Here is a 24,453-nt window from a genome sequence, read left to right as displayed (position 1 = left end):
GAATTTCTTATGTTAGCTGATTTTGTATATGTTCGTTTAGTTCCACGAACTGTTAACAGAGCTACTGATGACCTGAGAGATAGGCATGAAGTATAATTCTGTTGTGCCTTCAGCAAGGGGGGATGTCATGACCCAAAGGCATGATTTTGTGTGTGCTTCGGCACCAGAATTATCCCCGCCAGGTTACAGCTTCATTGCACGGGAGAGTTTCCTATTGCAGAGGAGAACCCTGGTGCAAGGACGAGTTTCCCGCCTCTTTGCAGCTTCTTTTGCAGGGTGCATTGCTCAAGTTGCAAGAGAAATGCATGGTGCAAAAGAGTTCCCGCCACCCGTATGCAAATTCGTTCCCCACTGAGGACTCCACATCCATCTCATGGAGACTCTGGATACACGGCAGGGTAATAGAGACCCTGTGTGAGATTCAGAGGAGCTTGGCGACCTGATCCATTGCCCACCTCTTCCTGTCTTCGAGCGGAAAGAATTTATAAGACATATCTACAAGTCCGATTTTGGTGGCGTGCTCACCCAGAGCATCCGGAGCTCTGTTCCGTGGAGCCTAGCAAACTCCACGCGACCGTTCGTGTTGTCTGTGTCTGTAACCGCAACTCAAGCAAGTTTTCCAGCCTACACCCCTGCCATCTCTGGTGTAAGTAAACAATCTTTAAATCTACCATTAAGTGTCTGTGCCTAATTCCAGCTTGTCGCCCTCCCTCTCCGATCCAGTGTGCCCGGGCTGCTGGCCACAGCCCGTGTGCAGCATGGAAAAGGGCCCGGGTTGCTCCCGGCCCGCACAGTCGGCAGGTTAACCACGGGGGTACACAGGTGACACAAGGCCTGAGACAACAAGGGTCAGAGACAAGTTCCCGGGAAAAGGGGTCAGTGAGACCCAGAAAAGGAAGCAAGTCACAGGAGCCAGAGATACAGAGGAGGGAACGACCACGTGGAAAGGGACCAAAGCCAGAGAGACGACCACAGGTATATGTAAATAACATCCCGAGACAGGTCAAGTGATGGACTTTAAGGAAGCTTGTTGATGCAAGAATTGGAGGGGTAGCCTATGTGAAAATCTATAAAGGGCCTAAAGGAAGACCCACTGGCCGAGGGAAGTTAGAGTTTTGGAGAGAGGAATATGCCCAGAAGGCATTGAGGAAACGGTGGGAGATCTGGGAAAGGCTTCATGGGCTCCAGAGAGCCATAGAAGGGCCGGAGACCGCAGAACCTGCCCAGAGAAAGAGAACAGGGGAAGTAGGAATGGAAGATACAGGGGCTGAAGGTAAAAGGGAGAAGAAACCCCAAAAGGTAGGCAGGAGCTCGACCGACGGGGACTGCTACCTACCAAGGTTGGTAGTGTGGGGGCACTGCCTGCAGTGGGGCAACTCCTGTAAAATCCCACATGGTGCACCTTGGGTAAAAGGTGAGTAGGAGGCGCCTGAAAACCTCTGCCTCCATGCGTTGGAAGTGTCGGTGGGCCAGCGCCAGATCATAAGAGGAACAAGACAGAGGATGTGCTATGGACAAGAATGAAATGCTACCTACCAAGGTTGGTAGTGTGGGGGCACTGCCTGCAGTGGGGCAACTCCTGTAAAATCCCACATGGTGCACCTTGGGTAAAAGGTGAGTAGGAGGCGCCTGAAAACCTCTGCCTCCATGCGTTGGAAGTGTCGGTGGGCCAGCGCCAGATCATAAGAGGAACAAGACAGAGGATGTGCTATGGACAAGAATGAAACCCCGCCTCAGTGAGTCTGGGTCTTGAGGGGGGAGGTGTGTTGCAGAGCACTGAGGTGCCCTGCTCCTAAAGAGGAGAAACTGTGAGGGAAAGAGAATGATGAGCCCAGCTGCGGGTTGCCAGGGGAACCAGAGGAGGTCAGCTGACTGTAAGGGGCAGGGCCTGGCCCTTATAAATCCTAGGGGCTGAGGCCAGAGGCAGTTCCCTGCCAGCAACCATGGAGGAAGGAGCTCTCTCATGGAAGGGATGGAGTATTTCCCGGTAGGCTTGAGCGTTGTTATGGCCGGGCAGCTTCTGTTTAAGTTATAGCCAATGGGCTTGCATTTTGTGTTGCTGTTTATCACCGATGGTTTGGGTGAGGCTATTAGGGGTTGAAGGAGGCCTCATAGGGGACCCACAGTAGTGTGGGGACCCCAGCACCAGTGAGGGCGCAGCATTGGGGATGCATAGACCCCAGCCCCAGAGAGGGGGCATTGCTGAGAAGCCCAGTGCGGGCATGGTGAGCCCCGGAGAAGGAGGCAGCATTGTGGTGAGCCCTGAGGAAGGGGGCGGCATTACTGAGGAGCCCCTGGAGAGAGGGCGGCACTGTCGAGGAGGCCCTGGGAGAAGGCGCGGAGAGACAGAGAGACGGGACTGTGGAGAGCCCGAGCGCCAGAGAGGGCACAGAGAGAGAGAGAGACAGAACAACGTCCGTGACATCTGCAAGGCTTGGGGCGTGGTATTGGGGTGGTAGGAGCCATGCATAGCCCCTAAGGCTAGGGTGCCCTGGAAACACCCATTTGTAGAGCAGGACCCACGAGGGATCCGGGAGTGCACAGAGCAGAGACTACAGCAAGATGTGACCAAGAGGGCGGAAAAGGCAGCCTCCCTTATATTGTATCATCAAAGACGTGGCGGGCGAGAACCTGAGGGTGCCCTTGGGCCAACTTGGCACGGGAAGGGAGCCTTGAGGAGATCATGGCCCTCCTGCAGGACCCCGCCGTGACACCCTCTTTCCGTCATACTAAATAATTTTAAGCATGAAGTACTAATATTAATTTTGGGAGGTAAATAAGGGTGATGTGTGTGATGTACAGGTAAGATTGAATAATTAATTGCAGGAGGTCTATGAATATTGTGTGTAGTAAATATAATGTAGTTCAGGCAACTTCAGTGGCAGAGCATGTGGTTAGGATGACAGAAAACAGACCAGCTAAGTGTGTCTTGGATGGCTTCTCCTATGGAGTCTGACCTCTTGGTCAACCAAGCAGGGTATGAAGGGATATTATTGAGTAAGAGCCATAAGCTCTTAATGTGAATTACTGGCAATGTGAAAAATATGTCCTTGACAACAAGAGGCGGGGGGGAAATTGTGAGAGCGTCCAAGGACATCTGGGGTCTACAAAGCCAGGAAGTAAGTAATCAAGCAGTAATTGTGGGTTGTTTAAACAGCATACAAAACAGGTCACACACCATGTCACCAACTGAACACTGAATTCTTCATTAATTTCATGCAGGGAAATAATAATGAATTTATCCATCCAGATGTTTTAAAACACCCTGATTTTTTTTTTTTAAAGGTTACATTTTAGTTTGAAGGATCTATTAAAAAACACAAAACAAAACATTATTTACCTCCCATACAATGACAGCAAAAATATGCTGATGCCTTGAGGTGAGTCACTTTGCAGATCTCTGTAATGTACACTGGGAGGCTAATCAGACTACAGTATTGGAAATAATGCCCCAGCATTACAACTTGGCTTGTCATCCATTTGGAACATGCTGCAGAAACTGAACTAGGAGCTACCATGATCTAGCTAGAGTTTTTATAGAGGCATCATTATGGATTTCACAATGTATTAAATTTGATTGAATTATGTTGATAGTCTCTCCCTTTTTTTTCATTGAGAGGCTATTTTGTTGTTTGAGGTTTGAAAAGCATCTGCTGTCCCTCTAGAACTCATTGTGCTAGGAGATGATCCTGATTCTTATGCCCAAAAATTTATCTGTAGGGCTGACATGTGAAGGGGTAGATGCTTCTGAGTCTCTGGAGGTAAAGCTCCAAAGGAATCAAATGTTATTCTTGCTGTTGGCAGATCCAGACACTAATATTTCATTTTAATTTCCCTGAGGGAATAAGATCACACTCTGAAAATCAAGACAAATACTTTCTTATTCCTGGACAACCAAAAGTGAAGCCTTAGCTGTCAGTAGTTTGGCAGGGGCTTTTTTTATTTTTACTAGCTTGCTTGCATCGTTTCAAAAGAGGGTCCATTTTCAGATGCCTCCAGCATCCAATGATTCACTTAGTTTATTCAGCTTTCTCCATGAGAGAGAGAGAGAGAGAGATCTCTCTCCGAGAGGGAGAGAAAGCCAGATAGAGAATGCATAGTCATTGGACACAAAAATCTAATGGAAGTTATTTATTTTCTTATTCTAAGTGATTTTATTATACAAATGTTTTTAGCCAACAATTTTCCACTGGATTCTAAGTTAATAATAATAGTTGATATGAAAAATTAAAAAATGAAATATCTCCTATCGCCCAGTGGGGAACACTAATTTTAATCTTAGTGTCACAGGTAGAGCAGAAAGCATTTCACAAACAACTTCCAGAAGATATAGTTCAATAAATGCAGCCATACGAGCTAAACTGATGTTGAGACAAAGTCTATATTTTAAGAAAACAAAAACAATTTTGGGTGACTCATTGATCCTGACTATGGAGGCAAAGTAACCACAAAGTTTGTGCAGTCTATACAGTGACCTTAAAATGGCTGCCAAACCCTTTAATTTCTATTGGTTTTAGCGGAACTAAATGCAGACTCAAAACAAAATGTGCTGCTTTGCCAATAGCAGTTTAAAAGTTTAGCATAAGCATTAACTCCTTTACTGCTCTAATGCTATATGAGGCTCAGTATATGTGCAGTATGGCACACATTACAAGAATTCATAGGAAGCATTTGAAATGCATCTGTGCACTTGTGAGCATGGCTGAGAGATTAGCAGCATCCATTTTCAATCCATTTGCTGTTACAATTCAGAACTATCTAGGGATATATTTCAATGTGATATGAGCTAGTAGATCATGGGGCTGAGATCAAAGAATTCCTGAGTTCTAACCTGACGTCTGCATTCCTAAATTACTACGTCACCTTGACATATCACTAAGGGCTCTCTGCACTTTAGTTTCTCCATCTTTTACATGGAAATACAATAATACTTATGTCATAGGGTGTTTATACAGAATTGTATACCTTAAAAGTACAAACAGGGAACACCGAAGCCAATGGTAGCCTTACTTTTACTTCAACAGTAATATAACAATGAGTGGGTGTAACAGGATAGCATCTCCAGTGGCATTTTTAAGCCTATGAAGGTATCCCAAAGTCCTTTGGTGTCTCAGTTTTCCTCTGGGAACAAACTCCCCTTTGCTTGCTTGCCACAAATTGATGTTCCTTGGTTCTTGAAGAGGAGGCTGCACTACGCCTTCCCAGGCAATATCTACACTCTCACTCACCAAAGAGAGTGCCTTTTGCCTTAGAGGCTAATAGCATGTTCTGACCTTCCCTTAACATGCCTCAGACATACAGCTAACACTTGTGAGGTATATGTTGGGACTTCAGCCTACTCGGCTTCTGCCCCTTTCTCTCTAGCTTGGCCCACCAGCCTAGACCCACTAGAGAGGGTCAGGCGCCGAGGCTCTAGCCCCTTAATATGTCCTGGGCACGTGGTCTAATCCACTGTTCCCTGACTCTCTGTTAGGACTTCAGCCAATATAGCCTTGTCCCCTTTATACAGGGCTAGGACCTTTAGCCCATACCTATTTTCTCAGGCCTGACTTTAAGGCCCTAGACCCAACTGGGCTTCTGACCCTTGTCTGCTGCTCTCTTCTGGTGCTGGGTTCTCTAGCCCCTCTGTAGCTGCACCCCCTGGCAGGACCATCCCAGGGGAGGGGGGCAAATTGGGGTGACCACCTCAGGTCTTGTGCTTTGGGGGGCCTGCAGAGCTGGGCAGAGCGGCGCGGTGACTCCACGCAGCCGCCAGCTTCACATCTGGCTGCTCAACAGCCCCACCTTGCCACCGGATTCCTTGTGTCTGGGGGCAGGGCCCTGTACAGGTTGATTTACCCTGGGCCCCGCATCCTGCTCAGATCATCTCTGCCCCCTGGACCAGGGTTTATATAGCTCTGTTCCAGTCACCTGACACTGCAATCACCTGACTAGCCAGCCAGGCTCAGCTTTAACCCTGACCCTGCCGGCCTGCTGTGCCCTGAAAGTTCTGTTCTTAAAAGAGCCATTGTGCTTCCTAGTAAGAGGGCTCAGGTTCCCTTTTACAGTGGGGCACAAGCCCCAGACACTGCCTAAGGGGTAGGATGCCAAAATAAAACTACAGGGGCACCTCACTCTCCCATCCCCCATCTTTTATCCCCTATTCCCCTACTTCTCTGCACCCTGCACCTTCCCTGCAGTGGTGCCAGCTCCAGCTCTGGCAGTGGGGATGGCAGAGAAGCAGCTGACCTCAACCAGTGGTTTACTCCTGCTGGGAAAGATTTTTGGCTTCTCAATATGGATAGTAACAACAAAAAAAAGAGGTGACATTTCCCCCAGCAGCACAGGATCTCTGGCTGCTGCAGTGTGCACCACTACTACGTAGGGTGCACTATAGTTACACCTTTGGGCTGTGGGCAGACATTCAAAAAACCTGAGCCTGAATTGATTCAATCTTTGCAGGTTAGTCTAACCTGGCTAGACTAAACCAGTTTGTAACCACACAGACATCCCAGAAATGTAGGCACATGCCTGCCATGGCTCAGGCTAGAAGCCGGGGGGGCGGGGAGGGGAGGGTGCTAGAGCAGCCATCCCCTACCTTCTACAGTTCTGAGTTGCAGCCAGGGAGCAGAGGGGAGGAGCCACCTCTGCTGTGGAGCAGAGAGCCCCGCCTAGCCCAAACAGTATGCCCAGATGCTGGGGGAGTCTGGTTTAACTTGAACAAGGAAGGGGTCTGGGACAGACATTGCATAAACTGGTTTGAGCCAAATCAGTTAAGTCCGATACTACATTCAACCAGGTTTATCTCAAACTGGTTTCGGCCATTTTTAAACTGGTTTATGTGCACTGAACATTTGTTCTGTTACAAGTTTAAACCAGTTCTGATCATTTAAACCGGTTTATGTGTAATGTCTGTCCCTAGCCCTGGATTTCAGTGGGCTTTGGGTTTAGGTGCTCAGTGCTAAAACAGTATCCTAGTGAATGCCTAATATAAATGTGTGCTCCATCAGTACTCACCTACTGGAACTTTGTGGATTTTGCAGAAAACCTTCCTTATAAACAAGTGTACTATTGCCTACTATGTGTCCAGCCCTGTTCCCAATAAGGCCATGAGATGACTATTACTTCCATCCTTGAGAGCAGATCAAGCAACGTAAGAGCAGATGACCGTGTCCAGGATACCCTGACTACAAGAAATGAATAAAAAAAGAAACCTACTAGAACTCAGAATCTAGAAACCCAAATCATATTAAAAACAATCAAACTAAAATCCAGGAAGCATTTCACAAACCACTTCCAGAAGATATAGTGCTGTCTCACACACAATAACTGGTCTTATTTTGAAATGTTAATAAAAATCTATAATACCAAAACTGACAAATTGGTCATTGCTTATTTGATTTTCTTGGGACCTCAGCTCTCCCTTTTGTTTTATTTTCTGATAATGTAAATTCTTCAGGGAAGGGGCTGCTGTCTTCTGTATACATACAGTGGATATACAGCACAGGATGGATATCACCAGGGACTGCAGATGGAGGTGAAAATTTAAAAAATAATGTAAAGCAATCTTTTGTTTCTATAAAACCACTTAAAATGATTGACTTTTCACCTTGGTCCTAAGTAAACTTTTACCCACAAGGTTAGAGAAAAGGTTTCATAGATATAAGTGAATTGCTAATTCAGTCAAAAAAATGTTTAGCTTCACATGAACTTCCTGAAAGAATTTTCAAAGCATCTCACAAAGCTATTTTATGCTTTAGGAAGTCAAAGCCAATAATTTTAGTTCCAGTCATAAAACCTTTTTTCAGGTAAATAATCTATGATACCTGATCCCATACTGAACTGTAGGAATGTAGATACAAAAGAAGCTTAAGAGCATGAAGTAGAGCTTAGGCAGAATTTAGGCATCTAGGTTCAAAATAGTTTCCCTAAAAACACACATTCATCTGCCACTTCAATCTTAACAGCAGAGGCACCTCACTTTTTTACTTTAAAGTATTCCAGGCACCTAAAATCCTGCTGCTTGGCACATGGAAAAGAACTTCAGCATATATCTCATATTTAAAGCCCCTCAGGATCCAGAAACTAGGCTTTTCTTTGGCTAGGTCCACAGAGGCACCTGATCCAGTACTGGTCTCAGAATACACCAAACTCACAGGGTCAGGCTCTACACAAAGTCCGGTGGGAAGTGCTGCTTTTTTTTTTTTTTTTTAAGTTAAAGATGTGCTAACACCATTTAACATAGTATTAGAGCTCTTGCTCCAGATGGCCCTTCTGCATGATGGTTTTCAAACCTGTATCTCTCACTTCTCAGGAACAGCTATGAACTAATTCAAGGAAGGGGAGAGCACTTTTTCCTGTCCTGTTGAAGCTATGCTACTGTATGGAAAAGAATTCAAGATCGATGGGCCAGAGTTAAAAAAAAAAAAAAAAGAGAGACTCTTGTTGTTCAACACAGTAAGTTTCCCATCAACCAAAATGCAAAACTTTGACCCTCATATAGACTATATGTTACTATATACATCTCACTTGTTTACAAAGCACATTGTGTCAAGGATAAACCTGGCAGAAAAGGCCACAGATGCTTTGTTAGAATAGAAAAGGAAAGAAACTGAAATGTTTATTGTTTGGCTATCATTTATATAGTGTGAGGACCAAAAATCCTGAGGGAAGATTTCTCCCTCAGTGTACTTCAAGCAATAAGATTACTCAAGTTTCTCTTTGGAAAGCAAAGAACCTATAAAGAAGCTACATTATCTGAGGATCTGATTCCGCAGGGAAAGTCTATGGGACTTCTCTACAGCAGCTAACCAAGTAAACAAGAAGTGAGCTGGAATGTCTGTGCGAGGACTTGTAACGGAATAATACAGAAACTAAGGGATATGCTTTGATTGTCATTTTTAATCAAAAAGCCCTACAACTTTGCTAGTAGGTTCCATCACTACTTTGGTGGCAGATAAATCTGTCTCCCTAAGGCTGTAAATAGCATTGCATTTGAAGTAGTCATGATTGTCCCATGTTTGACCCAGAACAAAACAGGATCTGCCCAGTTATTTACACATTGCCCTTCCAAGTTCCATTGCTACCTCTCTGCCAGAAAGATCACACAGCCTGGCCAGCTTGTTAGGAAATGACCCTCAATAGCCTTACAGATGCACACCACAATGTCCTGGGATACAGCAATAGCACATTTTATCCTACATACATGAAGTGGGGCAGTGGACTTATAGGTCTATAGGTTTGTGGGACAAAATGCTTTCTACTGGGACAAATGTGATGTTTATTTACAGCCTAATGTCACCCAACTCTGGCCAAAGTAAATTTTTGAACTTTTAAGAGATTTCCTTGACCTCTTCAGAAGTGTGTCCATCCAACTGATTCACTTCCAGTCAAAACTAATGCAAGTTGCATCAGTCCATGCTGGAATGTACTCAACTTTACTAGGAAAACTCCATTTTTGAAGGACTGGAGTCCTATAATCATCTTCTGGTAAAGTATTTGTCTGCAGAGACTTTGCCATCACTCTCCAAATAATATGTGACTGTATGAGTGCACATGCACCTGCATTCATGCATAGATTTAATAGATTCATAGATTTCTAGAATTGGAAGGGACCTATTAGATCATCGAGTCCAACCCCCTGCTCTGGGCAGGAAAGAGCACTGGGGTCAAGTGCCCCCAGCCAGGTGCTTCTCTAACCTCCACTTGAACACCTCCAAGGTAAGGAAAGCACCACCTCCCTTGGAAGTCTCTTCCATATTTTGGCAACCCTCACCAAAAAGAATTTCTTCCTGATGTCCAATCTAAATCTACTTCAGTTTATGCCTGTTGTTTCTAGTAACTCTGAGGGGCACCCTGGTAAAGAGTATCCCCTATTCCCTGCTGATCCCCATGATGAGTTTGTAGACAGCCACAAGATCACCTCTCAACCTTCTCTTGTGGAGGCTGAAGAGATTTAGGTCCCTCAGTCTGTCTTCATAGGAGCTTACCTGCAGGCCCTCAACCATATGAGTAGCCCTCCTCTGAACCCTTTCCAGGTTATCCACATCCATCTTGAAGTGCAGCACCCAAAACTGGACACAGTACTCCAGTTGCGGCCTCACCAATGCCGCATGAAGGGGAAGAATCGCCTCCCTAGACCTGCTTATGATGCACCTGCTAATTCAAGACGGAGTGGGGTTAGCCTTACTTATTACCTTATCACATTGGGGGCTCATGTTCATTTTTGCATCGACTATGACTCCAAGCTCCCTTTCCACTGCTGTGCTACATAGAATGGCACTTCCCAGTCTATAGCTGTACTGATGATTTTTTCTCCCCAGGCAAAGCACTTGACACTTATCTTTGTTAAACTGCATCCTACTCTGATCCCCCCACTTTCCCAGTCTATCCAAATCCACCTGAATTCACTCGCTACCCTCTAGTGTGTTTACTATATCCCATAGTTTGGTCTCGTCTGTGAATTTGGACAGAGTGCTTTCTACACCCTCATCCAGATAGCTGATGAAGATATTGAACAGTACTGGTCCAAAGCCCGAGCCTTGGGGGACACCACTGCCCACATCTCTCCAGATAGAAACCAACCCATCCACCACCACTCTCTGGGTGCATCCCATGAGCCAGTTTTCCACCCACCTGACTGTGAAAAAATCCATGTAACAGCTACTTACTTTATTAGTAAGAATTGGGCGTCATCTTCAGCAATCCCTCATAATCAAGGATGATTGTCTTCCATGATCGCCTTATCTCTGGGTCTGAAGATGGCTGATGAGGTCAATCCGGGATTGACAAGACTCTGCTGTAACTTGGGCATGTGTTTCTGTGCAGGGTGAGTGGTTCTGGATTCTTGATTCATTCTACAACATGCTATTTCTGCTGCTCCCACTTTTCCATCTCCTGTTGTCATCTTAAGGTTTCAGAGTACTGAGATCCTTGCAGCAGACTCTTCTTCCATTTGGGGCAGTCCTGAGCAATAGTTTCCCATGAGTTGATATTGATGTTGCATTTTTCAAGTTGGCCTTGAGGATGTCCTTGAAGTGCTTTCTTTGCCCTCCTCTTGAGTGTACATCTCAACTAAGCTGGAAGAATAAGACTTGCTTCAGGATTCTACAGTCAGACATCCAGATGATGCAGCCCGTCCAGCAAAGCTGATGTTGGATGATCATCACCTAAATGATCGTGGTGTTTTCTTGCAAGAGGACACTAATTTTGGTGCCTTTGTTTTCCCACTGGATTCAAAGGATCTTCCAGAAGCAATGTTGATGGTACTTCTCCAATGACTTGAGGTGTCTCCTGTATGTTGTCCATGTCTCAGCTCCATACAGTAAGGTAGGGATCACAGCTACTAGATAAATCATGAGCTTGGTTTCGATTCTAATGTGGCAGTCTTTGAACACCCCTTTCCTGAGGTGTCCAAAGGCTGCACTTGCACATTTGAGGCAATGTTGGATGTTTTCATCAATGTCGGTCTTCTGCAGGAGATGGCTCCTGAGGTGCAGGAAATACTTAACATTCTCCAGGGTCTCACCATGAATCTGAATTATCAGAGCTGGGGACTGCTCATTAAGAGCTTGTTGATGGAGGACCTTAGTAGTCTAGGTGTTAAGCTTCAGTCCCATTTTTTGTATGCCTCAGTAAAGACGTTGATGGTTGCCTCAAGATCTGCTTCTGAGTAAACACAAAGTACAGCATCATCAGCATACTGGAGCTCAATGATTGAGGTTGGGGTGATCTTGGTTTTGGCTCAGTTGGCTGAGTTTAAACAGTTTACCATCCATTCAGTAGTTTAGCTCCACTCCGACTGGAAGCTTATTGGTGGTCAGATGTAGCATTGCGGTAAGGAATATCGAAAAGAAAGTTGGAACAATGATGCAACCTTGCTTAACTCTTATTTTAACCTCAAAGGGTTCTGTGATAGATCCATTATTGAGAACCACCACTCGGGTGTACACACACACACACACACACACACACACACACACACACACACCATTGTCTCTTCATGACACAAAGGTTCAGCTTCATAAGTATCTCCACATCTGTTTTTCCCCCAGAAATTTAGGCTGGCATCTGCCTATGTCATTAAATCTAAGAATGATCCAAAATTCCCTATCTGATTCCAAACTTTCATCTGCAAAAACCAGCACTATAATTTCTTTCTCTGTCTCAAATGAAAAGCATATGGGAATTACTGAATACAGGGAGACCTAGATTAATCAAATTATGCCCTTCATCAGAGGTCAGTTGCAGAGTCTTGTTAGAATTATACATGGAAGAAGTAAACAACATGATTGCTTTGGCTAAGAATACCCAGTGTGCCTGATGGGAAACACCTCAGCTGATGCTTTCTAGTAATTTTGGCCCTGACTTTCCATCAGAAATTGAAAAGTCACCACCCAGGCCTGCATAGTTCTCCTTGCAGGATTGGGGCTTAAATTATTTAATAAAATGTCTCAATATAATACTGTGTAACTCAGTAAATTAATTGCATGCATTTAATTTTAGGTAGAAGCTTTTATTGGGCGGGGGGCATTTGCATTTACTATCTTCCCTTTTTTTCTTCTGGTTTATGTATTCCTGTACCCATTCATGGGCTAGATCCCAAGTCTGTAGACCATGTCTTTATATTTATTTATTATGTAGTCTTGTAGCTTACTTCCTTTCAAAATCTATTTTAGCTGTCTTTTGGTATGACTTGGGCCTTGTGCTCTACAGAAGTTACAGCACTATATTCAGAGTTCCTTGGCTGGATACTATTGAATTTCCTCAAAGGTGTGTTCTCCAGCCAGGAGATAAGAGGCTGCTCCTTTGCTCTCCCCACCCCTATGGAAGCCTGTCAGTGAGCCCAGTCACTGCCTGTCTTCTCCCCATTGGGACTGGACTGGCTGTCAGATACCCATGGAGGGCAGCAAGCTGCTTTCCTCCAGACAGGAGCAACAGCAGCTTGCCTGACAGCTCGCCACCCTTCCCTTCCCCTCTCTGATGCTGCTGCTACTGCTGCTGGTGCTCCAGCTGTCCCTGAAGTTTATCAGTGGTTGTGGCAGGCTTTTCTGTTGTTGCTGCTATAGGAACACCAGCTCTGGTTCCACCACTGCAAGGCTGGCAGCAGGGTCTTTGATCAGAGCGGCTGCTCCTCCATTGTAATGACCTACAGGGAACCTGCAGGGTGGAACAGGAGTTGTAGGAGGCACAATTTGGAGAGTGACAAGTAAGTTTCTAGGAAGCTGCATATGCTTGGAGATTGTACAGTTGCCATGAGCACAAGTGCACAACATGGCTACAAGCAGTGCTGTTCATAAAGATCCAGCTGCCACAGTCCAAATGGAGTCCAATTATTATTGTACAGAGCTGTGTCCATGAAACGCTTGGGGTAGCAGTGGACAACTGTGACAACTCATCATTGTGAGCATAGCTGCAGCTCCAGGTCCTGACTGGGCTGTAGCTCTTCTCTCTGGAGTGATATTAGGGGGTAGTGCTTCTCCCTCCTTTCCCCCTTAGAGAAGAGCAGAGCACTGTGGGATACTGGAAGATCAAGTGCTACCTATAGTGCTACATGTTATGGTCTTCACATTACATGTGATGATACAAAATACAGCCCTACAAAGAAGTTCCTGTTTCAAGCAGGAATATTTATGTGGTGGACCTGCCATTATTGTAGCATTATAGAGGGCATGCATGTCTGTACGCTCACTCTTTGTAGGGTTACAGAGGCATAGATAACACTACAAATAGAACCTGTGTCCATGGCCACCGTACAACAAAACAAGGAAGTGAGCTAGCAAGATGAAAGCAGCCAGCATCTTAGAGGGCATGAGTAAGTATTCTGCTGGTACCACATACTGAGAATTACGATTGCTAAGAAGACATTTCTTTGTCCTAAAGCTCATTCTCTGTATTCAGACTACACCCTATCAAGGGAATTTTAACCTGCAAAGTAGAAAGCAAGGAGTAAAGGCAACTCTAATACAGCTTTCTTTTCCTCAGCCTTGGGCCAGTCATGGCTCAAAATAGCTTTTAGTATAACTGAGAACATACATAGGCTTCTCTGGACATGTCTACATGTTCATTAATGCACTGTAGTTACTGTGCATCAAATTTAGTACTTGGTTAACACAGTATTAAATCCATGCGCAGTAACTTGCGCTACTGCGCAGTAACACTGGCAGACGAGTTTTTAGTGACGCTTGCTGTGCAGTAGCCTAATACCACTGTACAGTAACATATTAGCATAGTTTTTGCCCAGCACACTACGGAGCAGTGTTATTAGGCTACTGTGCAGTTATCATCTTGTGTAGACGCGCCCTCTAAGTAACATATGCTGCAGTGATCTCAAGGGGACAATTGCTTCAGTGGATATTCAGGTAGTGTACTTTTCAGTATGCCTTACCTCATTGCACTGCCTTGGCTCTATTATGACCTTTCCCGGTAGGGGCCAACTGTTTTGACAGGCATGACACAAATTAGCCCCACACCCTCCCCAATGACACTCTGATCCCATTCCCCTGCCCGATTAACTGCTCTGTTTCTTCTCCCTGCCCTGTCTGCCACTGGGCTGCCTGTCTCCTCCTTCATATGCCATGTTTCAATCAGATGCTGCTTATGGAACTTGTGGCATGCATACTATAAGTATTGGAAAGGGCCACCCCTGCCCTTTCCAATACTTCCATAGGGTGGGCAAAGCACAGAGCTAGTGAAAACCTAGCTTGCCCTATTAGGCCAGCCATCTGGCTGTTTTGTATTGCCTCACTATGACAAAGCAGTTAGAGCCTACAATGAGGGCATTCTTCAGGGTGTACTATGACTGTAGAGTAGCTCTTAACCTTGTGCCTCCCTTATGTAATGGGAAGGATACCTTTCGTATATAAGTAATAACACTCTGAAGAAGTGCTGTCTAGGAGAGGTTTGGTTAGACATCATCATCATCATGCCCTAATTCTGGAGTGTTTGGGAGCATGGACCATGGTAATGGCCTGAATTCTTCAGGTACTGAATGTCTGCAACTCCAAACCAGATAGGAACTGTGGGTGCTCACTGCTCAGCCATAAGGCTTTGCATTGGCTGTGTCCTTCATACAGCACCCAGCAAAATTTGGTAACAAATTTGTAATAGAGAGTAACAACATTTAAGAAATGCTGGGTTTGACCAGCAGTCTGAACCCAACCACAGCCCTATAAAAATGTTTATTTTGTGATGAAAGTAAAAAAAAACATAATACACTTAACGTTAACTACACTTTGTTCATGACTTTTATTTTCAGATGATCTGTTGGGACCCCAATTATCAGCTTATGGTTAAACCAACAATCAACACTCACAGGAAACTGATATTTATCCTTAGAAGAAAAACCCACAAGTAATGACGTTTGTTTCATTCAGTACTAATGCCAGCTGTCCCTCGCCAGTCATCTGGAGTTGTGTACCTGTGACTTCCTGCTCAGGTATTATGAGACTAAGACTATTTCTAAGCTACATAAATAGTGTTGGCTTTACTGGAAATTGTGTGTGCTTATATTAGGGTATAAGTTGGTCTTTCACATGTAAGGTTTCCTTATTTTGAGCCTGAGCAGTTAGCCAAATTCAGGGCATTGCAGGTAGTTTCCATTAGGAGGAGATATTGATGTTAGAGCTAGATTTTGTTATAAAATTCTGTTTATTTACAAAGAACGTACAAAGCTGTTTCCATGAACCCAGCAAGATGCAAACATCGAGAGAGTGTCTTTGCTTGCAGCATCATTCCTATTTCATAGACTCATAGAAGCAGAGAAAATGAGGGTTGGGAGGGACCTCAGGAGGTCATCTAGTCCACCCCGCTGCGCAAACAGGACCATCCCCAACTAGATCATCCCAGCCAAGGCTTTGTCTACCTGGGTTTTAAAAACCTCCAAAAATGGAGATTTCACAACTTCTCTGGGTAACCTGTTCCGGTCCTTTACTACTGTCTTGGTGAGAATTTTTTTCTTAATATCTAATCTAAACTTCCCTTGCTGCAACTTGAGACCGTTGCTCCTTGTGCTGTCATCTGTCACCATGATAAACATCCAAATTTCTCTTGAAGGCGTTCAAAGTAGGTGGGTTTTTCTTCTAAGGATAAATATCAGTTTCCTGTGAGTGTTCACTAGTGGTTTAACCATATTCATATTGCTTCAGTCAATTTAATAAAGGATATTTGTGGCTTCTTATTTTTCTCCTTAAATGAAAGGCAACTGTTATGCCCACCAGTTTCTAAGAGGTTTAACCCAGGCTGTAACAATATTGTTAGGAGCCCTGTCCTGTTCCCATAGAGATCAGCAGACATTTTGCCATGCAGTGGGAGTGGACAGAGACCACATCTGGGGAACAGCCATGGCAGCACCAGTGTAAATAAGTACACCAGAGCCCTCTACAAAACAGTAATAGCAGAAAAACTTCCTGTGGGGATTTTTGTTTTTAGTTTTGCTTTTGTAAATTGGTGGGAAACTGGATGTGTGTCCAAGTGTGCTGGGACATCCCAAAATAGAGCTGTTCTCCTGTGTGGATACAGAGCTGACTCATGTTACTTCCTCTGCTAGCCCATGGAGGGAATGTGCACCTAGCACCAAAGGGGCTAAGGAGGAAAGAACTGTTGCTACATTTCCTCTGTTTCAATTGCCAGAGAGAAAACCACAGTGCTCTAGGGGCTCTGGCAAACCTCTCATCAAGGGGGTCCACATGTTCACACTCTTTATTCTACTTTTTTAAAATGGTGAATCAGGCACAGAAATGGCAGATCCAAGACAAAAAAGTTGATATTTCAAACAGCAACATCTTTGTCACAAAAAGCTTTTCCACCACAAATTTAACATGTGGGCAGGTCTGAGGACACCGCCCCTATCCCCTCCACCCTCCACCAGAGGATCTGCCCAGTTATTTACACATAGCCCTTCCACGTTCCATTGCTGCCTCTCTGCCAGTAGGTAGCCAGAAAGATCACACAGCCTGGCCAGCTTGTTAGGAAACTATAATCACAAAACATCTCTGGAGGGGAAGTAAAATGATGTGGGATTCATTCCTTTAGTGTAAATACCTCTGTCTAACATGCATTTTCTTAGGGTGATATCTTTTATTGGACCAACTGTATAGATGGGATACCATTAGGTAAGATTTTTTCAGACTAGGATAATTGGTTACATAAAAGATATCACCCTAAGAAATCCTTGCCCCTCATGTAATATCTGGACTATCATGGCTACACCATCACTCTTACGCTACTTTGTCTGGTATCTCACTTCCATGAGTATTTGTTTGCAATCTAAATAATAAAATCAAAGAAACACCAAACTCATGTGGAGCCTGGGTAACTTTGGGGCTAAAAGGACTTATGTCCCTTGAAACAAAGGGATATTGGAGATGTATGGTATGTATGGATTAATGACAGATTGTTCCACAAATAATTATGATTTGATTTGTTACTTGTGCTTGCTCAGTGGATACACTGCACAATTTTTATTTCTGACTTTATCATGTGAAAGCACTTCCAGCATAACTGCTTGGGCTATAAATTAAATATTCAGTTCCTAGGAACTGAATTCAGTTCATTCCATGATTAGAGCAAATAGCTGGGATAGTGTCTAAAGTAAATTCTTCAGACACAAAAGATTAAAATCTTTTGTTTGAATCTATAAGAAAATGTTTAAAGCCCACAATTTTAAGACTTTAAGAGCAGAAGGCATGGGACAGGGGGAGTCTGCCCCTTTCTCCTAGAATTTCAGCAGTTGTCAGGGTCTCCCTTACCTGCTTCTTCAATCCAAACCAAACTGAAGGAACATGTAAAAGTATAGGGTTTGTTTTCATATGCATCCGTATGCTTACAATACCCCAAACTGCATCAGAACCTAAACCTGCCCCCAGACAACGTTTTCATTGAAAGTTCTCTAGGTACAAAGTGAGGAAGAAGCCAAAATAGTCACATCTATATTATAGGATAAAATGTCATTCCATTAGCTTCTTTAAAGAACTAATTTTCCTTCTCTTAGGGTGCGTCTACATGTATTGCTACGGCGATGTTACTGCGCCATGATTTAGTACTTCCTTTAGGAAGTAACAGCCTGTACTGCACTGTACACACAGCACACAGTTATTTTTAGCAGCTACTTCACCATAGCAATGCACTATGCTGGGGGAGTGTGTCACTACAGCAAAGTAGCTGCTGGTCACGTGTAGACACCTGCAGACGCTACATCACCATAGCGTGATGCTACATTGCCGTAGTGTCATGTGCAGATGTGCCCTTAGTGTCATTTTGTTTTGCTTCATACTAAACTTCACCATTGTAGTTTTCTACAACAATTTAAGTTCTTTTTAAATGCAAGGTTTCATATTTAATCAAGAAAAAATAAGATAATGCTGATCTTCCCATTATAATGAAATTGAAGTGTTCAATTAATTTCAGAAGTATTGATTGCTGAAATTGAGTATTAATTGGTAATGTTCTAGCCGTGAATTAACCATATTTGCAATTGCAAACATTAAAGCATGTCTTTTAAATTTAATTAATTGGCTTTTAGGATCTCTCCACTCAGGAATAAAAAATCAAGAAAGGAAGAAGCAATGAGTCACAGTGGTAAAGCAATAAAGTATCCATTTTTCTAATGGAATATTTCTGTAAAATCGTCATCTCTGTTCCATCCATCTTTGAGAAATGACTTTGTGAGACCTTAGTGAGGTCTTGGTGTCATAATCACTGAAGCCAATGGTAAGTTTAACACCGATTCTCTAGAAGTAGAGCTGAACCCAGGACTAGTGGTGCATGCTCAGTTTGATGCACAGCTAGGTTTAACATTAGCAGTGAAATTTATATTAAAGCTAATCAGAATAGTGCATTTAGGGCACGTCCCCACATGCAGGGGTGTGTGATTGCAGCAGCAAAAATAGTGGCACAAATTTGTGCTGCTACTTTTTGCCTCTGTGCACACTCTACACGTGCTCTTTGGTGTGGGGCAAAATGCCCTGCTTCAGGCAAACTGCCCTTTCCCTGCTTCTCCCAGCTCCCTGTGTGCTGGAGGAGCTGGGGCAGAACTAAAGGAGGGGAGACCCTTTGGCCAGCAGCCAGAGTGTTTCCCTGAAGGACCAAACCTCTGGATCTGCTGGCACATGCTCCTGTGGCATGTGCTGTGTCACTTTTTTTTCACAGCATTGATTTTTTTTTGCTACTGGGATTTTCCAGTAACAAATTTTGCCTCCATGCTGCAAATTTGCAGTGTGAGGCATGCTTTAACATGCCAGGTGTGCACTTTGGGGCACCGCAAAGAAGTCTGTGGCACCACAAACCACATGTGCCTGCATTTCTGGATCTGACCATATAGTCCAATGTACCAAGTTGTTATATGTCCCTTAATTCTGTATAACACTTATAATATTTTACATTTTCAAACCACTAGTAAATGACCATTATTAACAAATGGTTTATTGTTTAACCTTCCTAGTTTAAATATTCCAGTTTGTTTTCAATGAGGAGATTGTCCAGGGAAGCTACTATTCTTCACAGCAATGGTTCTCAACATTTTTAGACTCAAGTCAACACCATAGAACTTGAGGCATCCCTCCAACACTTTTGTGAATTGAGGGGCATCCAATTTAAAAAATGAATTTATATATTACAGGGTTAACTTCCTTTCAGAGGGCTGGGCAGTGGGGGTGGGGGGATCAACCAGGCAGGGACAAGCCTGAGCCTGGGCTTATCTTCTTATCTCCTCACACCTCACCACACACTGCAAAGGACCTCATGGCACCCCAGGGTGATCCATCACCCTGGTTGAGAATCACTGCCTTACAGGGATGCAACCCAGGATAGATAACAGCAAGGATATTTGGTGGGTTAGTGCTACGCATGGTTTCTCATCACCAGTGCCAAGTTTGGTCAGTGGCTGCTGCTACTGTGAGGAGAGCTAGGAAGAAAATCCTGTGAAACCTCCAGCAGTGCCTAAGGCAGCCTGAGCCTAGCCTCTAAGTCATCTTAAGTCCAACAAGGGGAAGAGTGACAAGATGGAGGAAGAGGAAAGTGAGCAAAAAGCAAGACAGGGCAGATGTGTTTGGGGAACCGAACACAGTGGGGACAAGACCAGCCATGTCCCATGATACTTCTTGCGTGACTTTTGGTTAAGTCGCTTGGACCCAGGTCTCCATAGGAACTTGGGTATTGTGACATTGAGGCCTCCTCTGCCCATTACACTTAAGGCATGATTAACCAGATAATTATGCCTTAAGTTGTGGCTCAGTTGTGACCCAGGTTCAACCAAATAATGGTGTGATAAAACAAGCAATACACTACAAAGTTACTCCACAGTGTGAAATAACTTTGTACCTTGTTCTACTCATGCCATTAATTGATCACATAGCCAAGTGCTTCCCTGTGGGTGGGAGCCCCTCAGTTGATCAGGCTCCCAGCCACAATGATGTACCACCTGCTGCCAGCCCTGCAGCTGACAAGGCCCATGGTGGCAGCAGCGTTCCTGGTGCTGGCCCCACTATAAGCCTTGTTTGTGAGGCTTGGAGTGGGGAGAAAGCTGCCACCAGTGCAAGCCTTGTGAGGTGTTTTTACATTCTTGGCACCAAGGTGAAACCTCACAAAGCTGAGTAGATACCAAGTCCACGTTTGCAGTGCAACATGCTGCACAGTCTGGTGTTCCCTGCACTGCAAGGGAACACTGCCCAAGTGTGCTCTGTGCCAGTATTTTTTTTCCATGGGTTTTTTTGACCCCTGGATATCCAGGGGGCAAAAAAGAAATGTGGGGGAAAAAACATTCACAGCGCATACTTGGGCAGCGCATGCTGCTGAAAAGCGGAGCCAGGCTTCCCGGAGCTGTCCTGTGGCTGCCAGCCAGGCTCTGCATGGCAGAATGACTGTGGCTGCAGCCCCGGGAGGCCTCCAGTGCTGGCCCCAGCCTCCCCTCCCCTACCCGGACAACTTGCAGCGTGCCAAAGCACACGTGACACGGGCATTCCATGGGGACAAGTAGCTGTGGTGCAAGGTGCATTGCTGCTAGTTGTCTCCAGGAAACCAAACATCCACGCACATCTGGATGCACTCTTGGTGTCTTTAATTCCCTTTCTTGTAAAATGGAGATAACAGCATTGTTGTAAGAATACATATGTTAAAGATCACAAGGTGCTGACATACTATGGTGATTGGGGCCAGAGAAGTACATAAAGTAGATTACACGCAGTAGTAATTTAAGCACTGGGATTCGTCTTTTATGCAAGTGTAGCAAAACATAAAGCTATAACAACAGACTATCTATTTAAAACTCAGCAGTAAAGAGTGAGGGAAAAACAGCATGTTTAAGTAAAAAAAAAAAAAATCCACCAAAATGTGAGAAATGAGAATTCTTGTGCGTGATATTTTTTATTGGACCAACTATATGGTTGGTATAGACATAGTCAAGCTTTTGAGCATCACAATACACTTCCTCAGGCCTTAAGGTCTTACTTTTCAATACATTTGGGATTAGTTTGGGATTAGATTCGTATCAGTATTTAAATGATATAATGTCTGTTCATACAACAAATATAACCTCTTTATTAGTATTTAAAAGGAGCCAGGTTAACCAAAATCATCTCTGATATGGCCCAGAAACAAAATTCGAGAAGTTCTACATTCAGGTCTAAGGAAGGATACCATGATACCTGAAAGCTTGCCTTTGTCTATACCAACCATACAGTCCAATAAAAGAGATGACCCACAAGAATTCATGCCTCTCACATACTTCCTGGACCATCATGGCAACAACATTACCTCAGCACTATCAAAATGTGAGAAGTGTTTCACAGAAATGCACAGAAGACAGGAACCTGTCCTGATCCTATCACCATAAGACATGATACTTCACGACTGTGGTGAGAATCCCTACAGACACAGAGGTCTGCCTATCAGAGGTTCATTACAAGTCCAGAGCCTAAATTATCATCAAGGTAGAGAAGTGAGGAGGCAGGATGTGTGAGGATGGATGCAAATATATAATTAAGTAGGCACTTAGGATTGTGGATGTCAGAATGATACAAACGTTTTCTTCCTTTGTAGTACAAAAATAAAAACACAACACAAGATAAAAATAACATAAGACTACCTTTCATGCAAACTAATGGAAATGGTACAAAACTGCTCTCACTATGGCTCAGTCCAAGCAAAAATCTCTGTTTATTTGTATCAAAAATGTTTCTTAATTAGACTTTTAAATACATTTGGGATTACTTATATATAAGAATGGTTATAATGTCTGTTCTTACAATAAATATAACCTCTTTGTTATTATTTAAGAGGATCCAGGTTAACTAAAGATATCCCTAGGATTAGGCCCCAAAATAATATTTGAAAAGTTCTACATTCTAGACTTAGGCTGCTTCCATATAATAAGTTTTGCCACTGTCCTCCAAGAGAGCCAGACTAGGACCAGAATATCATTTAATATTTATAATGCCCATAAGCCCCTGGCAGAACTGGAACTCATTAGGCTAGTCATAAGTGATGCTATGAACTTAGTCCCAAAAAGGTTAAAGTTTAAGGCTTGAGCTACCTGCTGTTAGTTGCACAAAGGCAGACTGCCAGGTGCACAAGGCATTTCAGAGAAATCAACAAGGGTCTAGATGAGTACAGAAGTCCCCTGCAGCACATCTGTTAGGATCAGGGCCTAAAAAGTGACTTAGAGGTTGTGGGAGAGTAATACACTTGTGTGTGCAAATGTGTCTATGCAAGTGTTTTTAACAACAACAAAAAAAGAGTAAAAAAAGGAAATAGCCTCAACTGGTCTTCAGCCTAGCCACCGTGTCTGGCTTCTTGTACATATTCCAGCAGAGGCTTGTCTCAAGCAGTGATCTGAAGGAGAAGGTTGCAGTGGCCTTACTGATAAGTTCAAGAAAGGGATTCCACTTAGCAGGAAGGATGGGAAAGGCATGGAGATACTTATTTGATGAGCTGCCATATGAACAAACAAGGTTGATATTAGCAGCAGGGCAGAGGAAGTAGAGACAACACAGAAGACAAGAACAGACAGGAAGGAAGAGGCAGAGCATTGAACAACCTTACAGATCAAGGCAAAAAGATTAATTTGATGGGATGAAGCCAGTAGAGCGATTCAGAACAGAAGGGATGTATTAATGTCTCACACTCTTACATTCTCATTTCCTCTTATATCAGGAGCGGGCAGTTATCTTGGCTGGGGGGGCCACTTACTGGGTTTTGGTGATCTGTCGAGGGCCGCATGGGCAGTCCTACCCCTTGAGACCGGAAGTTCTGCCCTGTAACCCCTTACCTTTGCTACTGGGAGTCCTTCCCCCTTGTCACCAGAAGTACTCCTTTCAGCAAGGGGGTTTGCCATCTCAGAACCCAGGGCCAATGTGTAGGGGATGCACAGGTACCCCCTGAGAGTGCCAGTGCACCCCCTGCTAGGCCACACACCCTGTTTAGCTGGTGGGCAGGTGGAAGCACCAGCGTCCCCCCACTAGTGCCAGCTGGGGAGCAGGGCTGCAAGCAAAAGTGACCACTTTCATGGTGAGTGAAAGCCACCGCTGGGGCCGCCCCCCCCACCCCGGGCACTGACTGACTCAAGAGGCACCAAACACCTATGTCAAAACCAGAAAAAATACTAAACTATATTCTAAAATTCAAACATCTACAACATTCATTAATTTGATTTCAAAATTATTCTTGTCCTGATGTACAGAAGGCTGAGAGGGGATCAAAGACTGAGAAGGCATCTTGTGGCCATTTACAATTTATTTGGGGAGGCAGGGGAGAGCAAGAAATAGGAGATGCTCTGTTTACCAGGGCACCCCTTGGAATAAGCAGGAACAATGGCCACAGATTGACGGAGAGCAGATTTAGGTAGGACATCAGGAGCAACTTCTTCACAGTAAGGGTTGCCAGAATCCTGAATGGGCTTCTAAGGGAGGTGGTGCTCTCCCCTACCTTGGGGGTGTTTAAGAGGAGACCGGACAGCACCTGACTGGGGTCATATGACCTGAGTGCTCTTTCCTGCCCAGGGCAGGGGGTCAGACTCAATGATCTATTGAGATCCCTTCTGACCCTATCAACTATGAAACATGCTTGTGTAAATATAAGTGATTGTATAATAGTTTAAAATGAAGTCTTAGTCTTGTATATTGTGAGGGGTATGGAGGGAATGGCGAGTGAATATAGGGTTGTGGGTGCTGTGGGTATGTGGAGTGTGTGGGTGTGTGTGGGCTGGGCTTGTGGGGGGTGGATAGGTGTGGGGGTATGGATGTGTATGGGTTGGGGTGGGAGAGCATGTGGATGTGTGTGGGTATGTAGGGTGTGGGTGGGTATGGGGTTTGTAGGGGACTGTGAGTGTGTGAGGGGGAAAGTGGCTGGGGGGAGTTGTGGCAGTGCAAGGTGGGGTGTGTGTTTGTGGGACTTGCTTTATGAAGACACACACACACACACACACACACACACACACACACACACTTTCTGTCTGTCTGTCTGTCTCTCTCATTGCACATAGCT

General features: G+C 44.4%; 1 pseudogene; it reads left to right on the top strand.

Moving 5' to 3' along the window:
- Positions 1 to 24,453, top strand: part of LOC112551138 — a 32,377-nt pseudogene that overhangs the window by 4,112 nt on the left and 3,812 nt on the right.

The sequence above is a fragment of the Alligator sinensis genome, unplaced genomic scaffold (assembly GCF_000455745.1).
Source record: "Alligator sinensis unplaced genomic scaffold, ASM45574v1 scaffold881_1, whole genome shotgun sequence".
NCBI classification, from domain to species: Eukaryota; Metazoa; Chordata; order Crocodylia; family Alligatoridae; genus Alligator; species Alligator sinensis.
The sequence above is the reverse complement of the archived record's forward strand: the minus strand, read 5'-3'. Positions and strand labels throughout refer to the sequence as shown.